We start from the raw sequence: 8,029 nt of genomic DNA, 5'->3' as shown, positions 1-8,029 counted from the left end.
GGAGAGGCCTTGGCTGGTAGATGCAGTGACTCCCAGCTAATCATATTTTTTCCCCCTTGGAACTGGATTGAATTCAGACTCTGTGCATGCCATATGCTAACACTGAGCTGTACACCTCAGCCCCCAATTACAATGCTGTCACTATGGAAGGCACAGTGCTGCTCTGAAAACATTCCATCTATCTCCTAGTTATTCAGCCCACCACTCACCTTGCAGGAAAGCAGCGAGAGGGAACTAAATTAGTGAGGTATGAGGGAATGTGACATGTCACTTTTAGGTCAGAGCAAAAATCACTGAGAGCCATCACTGGTGTTCATCTCTGCTACTGTGACCTGTGATGGCAGGGGACCTATCAGCTAGAGATCCTAAAGGAACCTGTCTTATTGCAAGCTAGGTATACAGCATAAGCTAAAAATAGAACCTCTCATATCCAGTTGTTGATATAGCAAGGTCAAAATGTTTACTGTAGCATAAACTAGTCTATTATTAACCTGGATACCTCATTACCTATCATGGCGTTTAACCAAGTTTGGGTTTGAGTTTGGCTAAAAGCCCAAAGATCTTGTTCACATGGTGCCACCCACATCCCAGAAGTTCTTATGAATCATTAAATGCTCCACGAACATCCCAGGAGACAGCACCACCTGCAGGTGGCTTCTGTTTCCACACCTGGAAGTATGTTCACAGGAACCATTTTCGAATTCTCCTCTCCCCACCCCTCCCCAACCTCCACCCCTACCTCTGGCCCTTTCTTATCCAGTACTGGGGATTGAACTCAGGGCCTTGAAATCATCCAACTCTCCAGCCCCATAGAGCAGTTTTCTTATCCTGCATCTAAAATTCCTTTGAGTGGGCAGAGGTGTAACCTCAGAGGCACAGCATAAGGCTCTGGGTTCTATCCCAGCTCTGAGATTACTCAACCAAACAAACCAAAACAAAACCCCTTAGGATTCTAAAGAAATCTTTTCTAGAGGCTCACAGTGGTAGTAGAAAGAGATGTATCAAAAGCCCCGCCCTCTGTTCACTCTGTCTTCTAGCTGGCCTCTTGACCTTCTGCTGCACGCATGCTTCTGTGGGTGGAGGTTGGGGTCTACTCAGGTGACCGACTGTTGGTTTCACGGGCGTGTTTTACCGGTTGCAGAGCCTGGGTGAGGCTTCCACAACAGGCTTTCAAGAACACACAGCGGCTGCCTTTTTTTTTTTCCCCCCAAAAGCCACTCTGCATGTTGATCGCTTCCTTCCCATCTGCCACCTAGTGGTGATTTTAAGAGTTGCACCCTCCCATGTGAGGCTCTTGTTACATTCTTACCTGATTTTAAACCTGGAAGGCACTTACATAGAAAGGGCCTGAACCAAGCATCTCAATTTACAGTTAAGGTAAGAGACCCAGAATTCAGGCATCAGGCTAATTAGTGGAAGAACCAGGACTAGAGCCCAAGATACCCACTAGAACCTTGCGCTCATTTCAATCATCTGCCTTATGCCTACTACCAAGTGTCTCAGGCTGAGCAGAGCATTGTGGATAACTCTATTCCTGCCCTTAGGAACTCTCTGAGAGCAAAGACAGCCCCGCACACAGGCACTACATTACACTGCAGAGCATTGTTCTGTAAAAGGTGGGGATGGAGGACAGGAATGGCTTCAGTCAGTCTACCCAGAGTCTAGGAAGGTTTCTCTATGAAGAGAAGGCTAACTTCAGCAGATAGTTTTTCTCAAGCATGTGTGCAGTTGTGCAGAGGCAATATGAAGTGGGGGGGGGGTCTGCCAATCCCCAGCATAAAATAAGTACCTTCTGAGGTTTGCATGCCTGCAAAGGCATTGAGGCTAAACATCATTGCAGAATTTTTTTTATTACTGGAATAAACACAGATCTCTCTGGAAAAAATACTGTAGGTAAATGGAGGTAAGTTCTTAGAATGGTATACGATCAAAGGGAGCTGCTCTCTTTGCACCAAGTCCTCAGAGCATCTTCATTCCTGGAGGAGGGTATCCTGGAGAAATATGAATTCTCTAGAGTCCATTCTTTTGGAGCCCCTGTGCATTCTCATCTGGCTTCGTGCATCCTTGGGCCCTTTAGTCATCACCTCGTCCCTGTTGTATGAAACCTAAGCCTGTTCTTCAGGCCATTCACATATGCAGTTGCCTGCCGGCCATTCCAACACAACTGTTGCACAACGCTTGTCCCCTCGGGGTATCTTGTCACAATAGTGAGGAAAGTAACTAACCCAGAGCCCAGTGCTCAGACACAGCTGTAGCTGCTTGCTCAGAGGTCTCTTGCAGCATTCCCTGATGGAAGCAAGATTCTAGTCCTGTGTTCCATTTGCACACGTTTATAAAGTACAGTTTATAAAGTATAGATGGGCTGTTGTGAATGACAGTGAGTGTTCCAATCTTGCTTTCCTTGTTCTCAAACTCATGAGATATCCCTATTGGCGACATGCCATCTACAAAGCACTGTGAGTCAGGGTCCTGAAGGAAGGCTTCCTGATCTTGAAAATCGTCACCTTGGTGGGCGGCAGTGGTGGGTCTCATGGCAGGAGCTCCTCATCTACTCTGACTCATGTCTTGTGTTCTAGTTCCCTTTCTGTTGTGCTAAAACACTCTGACTAAAGGCAACTTAGGGGAAGAGAGGCTTTACTAAATTCACAGATCACAGTCCATCACAGAGGGAAGTCATCACAGGAACTTAAGCAGAGACTCAGGGGCAGAAACCATGGATGAACACTGTCAGGCTAATGCTGGGCTAGCTTTCTAGAGCTCATACCACCTATCTGAGAAATGGTGCTTCCCACAGTGAGGTGCGTCCTACTACATCAAAGAACAATCAGGGGAATCCCTCATGGACTTGTCCACTGAGTGTGTGAATGAAAATGGTTTCCACAGGCCCATAGGGAGTGGTACTTTTAGGAGATGTGGCCTTGTTGGAGTAGGTGTGGCCTTGTTGGAGTAGATGTGGTCTTGTTGGAGTGGGTGTGGCCTTGTTGGAGTAGGTGTGGCCTTGTTGGAGTAGGTGTGGCCTTGTTGGAGTAGGTGGGGTTTTGTTGGAGTAGGTGTGGTCATGTTGGAGTGGGTGTGGCCTTGTTGGAGTAGGTGTGGTTTTGTTGGAGTAGGTGTGGTCTTGTTGGAGTGGGTGTGGCCTTGTTGGATTAGGTGTGGCCTTGTTGGATTAGGTGTGGCCTTGTTGGAATGGGTGTGGCCTTGTTGGAATGGGTGTGGCCTTGTTGGAGTGGGTATGGCCTTGTCGGGGGAAATGTGTCTCCTCTTCCTGCTGCCTGCTGATCTGAAGGTAGAACTCTCAGCTACCTCTCCAGCACCAAGTCTGCCTGCATGCTGCCATGCTTCCTTCCATGATGATAATGGACTAAACCCCAAGCAAGCCCTAATCACATGCTTTCTTTTATAAGAGTGGCCATGGTCATGGTGTCTCTTCACAGCAATAGAAACCCTAAGCCACCTACTGTCACTGCTCCAGAGGCCACAGGACCTTCAAGAACTGAGCTGATGAATGAGGCAGATTAAAGTCTCATGCAATAGCCAACTTTATTCAGAGCAGCAGGCAACTTATACTCTGAGGCTTACAAACAGTTACATGAATAAAGTTCATATGAATCCAAGCTATATACAGTAACAAACACAAACTAAGCTTGACAAAAAACCATGGAAACATACAAAGGACAGTTTAAACATCTGATAGTCAATAGTAAGTAGTAATAATCTGAAATAAACCTACTTCTTTCTGCTATGCTGGAGGGAGCACAGAAACATATTCCAAGAACATTTCCATGTTTTTGAAGAAACTGAATCACAAGACCTTTGTCCTGTTTCCTTGGAGTGTTCCCACATCACTCAGAATTCTCACTTGATTCCATTTCTGTGGTGTGTTCCAGAAGCCCACTAACAACGTGACGGAAGCAATTCCTCAACTAGGTCTCTCCTCTCAATGACTGTAGGTTGTGTCAAGCTGACAGTTAAAGCTGACGAGGACAACCTGTTATGGAATATTCACATTCAAGAACACATTCAGGGACACTGGAAAAGTGGCACCTTCTGGGGACTTATGCACAGTAAAGGCAAGCATGCACATGGAAGGAAGATCTATCCTTGTCCCTCTGGATAGGAGGAACACAGTCACCAGCTACTGCCATGTGGATTGAGGAATGGGTCTTGAGCCTTCAGGGCAGGGTCTCTGTGGGCTTACCAGAGGATATTTGTTGGCAATGAAAGTGAGATAATTTTTTCAGATATTCACATCTGCCACAATGTCGAGTACATATACCCGTTGGGGTGCACTGTGTGAAGACTATCTTTGTATTATTCAATTGTTAATTCTGTACCTGCAGTACTGTGTTCTGGTTCGCTTTTGGTACTGGCATTCGTATGACTCATCACCTGCCTCAGTTTTTGTAAACCTTCCTCGCTCTCTGAGGAGTTTAATAAAGATCTGATGGCCAATAGCTAGGCAGGAAAGGGAAGATGGGACTTCTGGGCTGAGAGAGGGTCTTTGGGAGAAGGAGCAGGGGCGGGAAGATTTGCTAGTGGGATGTACTGGGAAGAGACAGAGAGAGACAGAGATGGACAGAGGTGGGGGGTAGTAGATAATAAGGTAATGGACCACATGGCAGAACATAGACTAGGATAGTCGGGTTAACTAAGTTAGATAAGCTAGCTGAGAGGTAGCCTAAGCTAGGCCTAACCTACAATAAAATTAATACGTCTCTGTGTCATTACTCATCCACTGGTGGGTCCAAGAAACTCCAGCAATATGTACCCTTGTGGCATCCCTGAGATGGTAGAAGATGGTATGTGGGATAGGGTGGGGGTTGAGAGGGTGGGGTGACACCGACTGATGGATTCATGTTGTCTTCTTTGGTGAGCCTTTGCTGTGTAATACAACAATTCTCACATACCCTGTACTCTTCATTCTCAGGCCATGCACCAGGACTCCATGAGCTCCATCTTCCAGTTACTTCCATCAATGGGTCCCTACAAGTGCAGCCACATCTATGGGTCTGTATATACCCTAGCCTTGGTTCACTGCTTTACCTACACAGCATGGACAGCCAGGTTGCACAGCGTGAGTGTGGCTCTATCACAGCTGCCACTCAGGTTTACCTTGTACCTCTATGCTGGTGCAATCTCAAAGTCAACCTTAGGTTTCAGCCATTACTCTCACCCTATGTCCACAGGAGTGAATGGTGCAAAGAACATCAGTGGGATGGAGATGACAGTGACATAGTGCATTAATTTGATTCCTAGAAGATTTCTAGGTAATTCTGATCTCTTTTGACAGAGGATGTTGAGAACCCTGGTTCAAACTATAAACATGCATCGTGTCCATATCATGGGGATATGAACTGTTTCTGCTCCTTGTTTCTGAGTGGAATAGGAAAGAATGTATCAAGGGAGTCCTTGGCCACATGCCATGTGCTTGAAGCCTTCCTATACCATCCAAGCAAAGATGATTGTGTTGCCTGCCATGCTCCTTCAGCTTTTATGGGGGTGCTGGGAATCTGAATTCAGGTTTTCATGCTTGGAAAGTGAACACTTTATCCACTGAGCCTTTCTTCCTGGATCAACTCTTGCCACCTGCAGACAAGGGAAGTCCCTGCCACCTCATTCCCTAAAGGCCAATCAGTTTAAAAGTCACACTGTTCTGCCAATCACATTGTGCCTAGTCACTGTTTCTCTAGGCTACCCCTTAAGCTGTATAAAAACTGACCAAATGGGCTGCCTGGTGGTGGAGTGCTGACCCCAATGTGTTGGATCATTAAAATTCCTCTTGCTTTTTGCATCTATTCATGTCTTCGAGTAGTTCAGTCAGGGGGTCTCCAGTAAGCTGAGGCTCGAAAGAGTCTTACAAAATCTGTCGGATCACAGGTTTCCTCCTGTGCCTTTCTCTGTGTTTCTTAGTTTGAGATTTTATGTTGAGGTTTATGAACTATTTGATTCACTTTTGTGTATGGTACAGATAGGAGCTGAGGTCCCTTAGCTAATAAGAAAATACAAATTAAAATAACAGTGTGGTTCCAGTACATGTCTCGGAATGGCTACTTGGAAAAGATGGCTGTACTATACTATTGCTGTCTGGTGAGGATGTGGTGGACCCAAAGCTCTCAGGCACTGCCCATGGGAATGTAGAAACAGGTGGAGAAATGGCTTGGCATATTCTTAAAAGCCGCAAATATAAAATGGGAGGAAACAGCCATTCTAGGTGTTATATGTGAGAAGCAGAAGCACACAGGGGCTTAATTGTATACATATGTTTATAGCAGTTTTACTATTGAGAAGGCTAGGCTGACTCCATGATAGGCTTCAGATGGGCAGTTCAGGAGATGAGAGGCCTAATTCTCTGTTTCCAAAAACTGGGCAAGTCCAGGCAAGTCCAGGCCTCAGAAGCTGCCCTACCACCTGGCCTGAGGCAAGGGCAATGGGTCAGCAGCAGTTTCCAGACCTTCCATAAGGAATTTTCAGACCTCCCCAGCAACAGTTTCCAGCCCCCCCCCAACCCCCGTGATGGAATGTCCCTAGTGATGGAGCAAGATAAAGGTCACCTACCCCAGGAATCCCCTAATCAGGCTGCAAGCTCATCTGGTTGTCTATCTTGGTAATGGGAGACCCCAGCATGCTGGACTTCTGCAGCATAAGACACTCTTTGAGTTTACATACTATTTGAGTCCAGAGTGTCATTCTCCAGCAAATCATGAAGCCTTACACTATAAAATTCAGAAAAACTACTGAAACAATCCACATGAACATCAACCTGTGAATGGATAAACAAATGGTTGTATGCACACAATGGAACACAGCTCAGTAATAAAACAAAGTGAAGTATTGATACTACAACCTGGATGGGTCATATTCTAATGTATGAAAGAGACAAGAGAACAGTCACATGTCCGGTGTGATTCTATTTATATAAAACTCTAGAAAATGCCCAGTTACCTATATCAACAATGTAGACTGGTGAGGGGGATGGGTGATAATTCAGGGATTTGAGAGAGATACTAGACTCGTTATTTTAACTGTGATGGTGGTTTCATGGGTTTTACAGATGTCAAAACTTCAGTACATATATTTTACTTTTCTTGAAAATTTCAAGGAAATTCACATGTATAGATCTTGGTCACATCTATCCCCCCTCCCTTCCTTCAAGCATCTCCACCCCTTAATTTGTAATTTGAAATATGTGCAGTAGTCATGTTAATGTTAATTATACTTTAACAAAGCTGTCAAAATATGACCAGATTCACTGATAATTAGCAAATAGAAACAGAGTATAAAAAACCAGTCTACTATATTACCAGTTTTGTGTTAGTAAAATGAAATGCCAGAGGCAATTAACTTTATAAAGAGGAAAGATTTTTAGTTTACAGTCCTGGGAGGTTCAAGAGCATGGTATGTGCACTGGCTGAGTTATGGTGAGGACTTCATAGTGAATGGCAGGTGGCAGTCACAGGAGCACAAATACAGGAAGAGGTCACAGTTTGAGGCAGGAGTAGGCAGAAAGAACATGGGTGTAGCTGGGTGTAGGGGTTGTTCTGGTGCTGCTATGTATTCCAATGCTCAATACAGGCCCCCAAGACCTGGTTGCCTCCTGATGAGATCCTCTGGCACACCAAGTGATGCTATATAAACTTTGCCCCCCAAGTTATCCCTGATTGGTTAGTAAAGATGCCTACAGCCTAGGCTAGGCAGAAGAGAGTGGGTGGAGAAAAGATTTCTGGGCTTGGGTCCCAGGTAGGGATGAGGTGGAAGAGAGGAAGAAGGAAGGTCAGCGTGGATCATAGGCGCACGGTCATGAGGACTGGCCTGATGGAGTAGGAGTGGCCCAGGCAGAACATGGCCAGGGACATCTCTGGGATCACCATAGGAAAGCAGACAGAATGGCATAGATAATTGATATCTGCCCAGCTCTAGTGCTTTTAAGCTTATTATAAATCTAAAAGTTCCCGTATCTTTTATCTGTGAACAGTATGGTCTGAAGTGGGGTAGAAACTCCTAATAGATATTTAACAAGGGGATGTAGCAA

This window comes from Grammomys surdaster, unplaced genomic scaffold (genome assembly GCF_004785775.1).
Source record: "Grammomys surdaster isolate TR1022 unplaced genomic scaffold, NIH_TR_1.0 137, whole genome shotgun sequence".
NCBI classification, from domain to species: domain Eukaryota; kingdom Metazoa; phylum Chordata; class Mammalia; order Rodentia; family Muridae; genus Grammomys; species Grammomys surdaster.
This window is presented reverse-complemented; position numbering follows the sequence as displayed.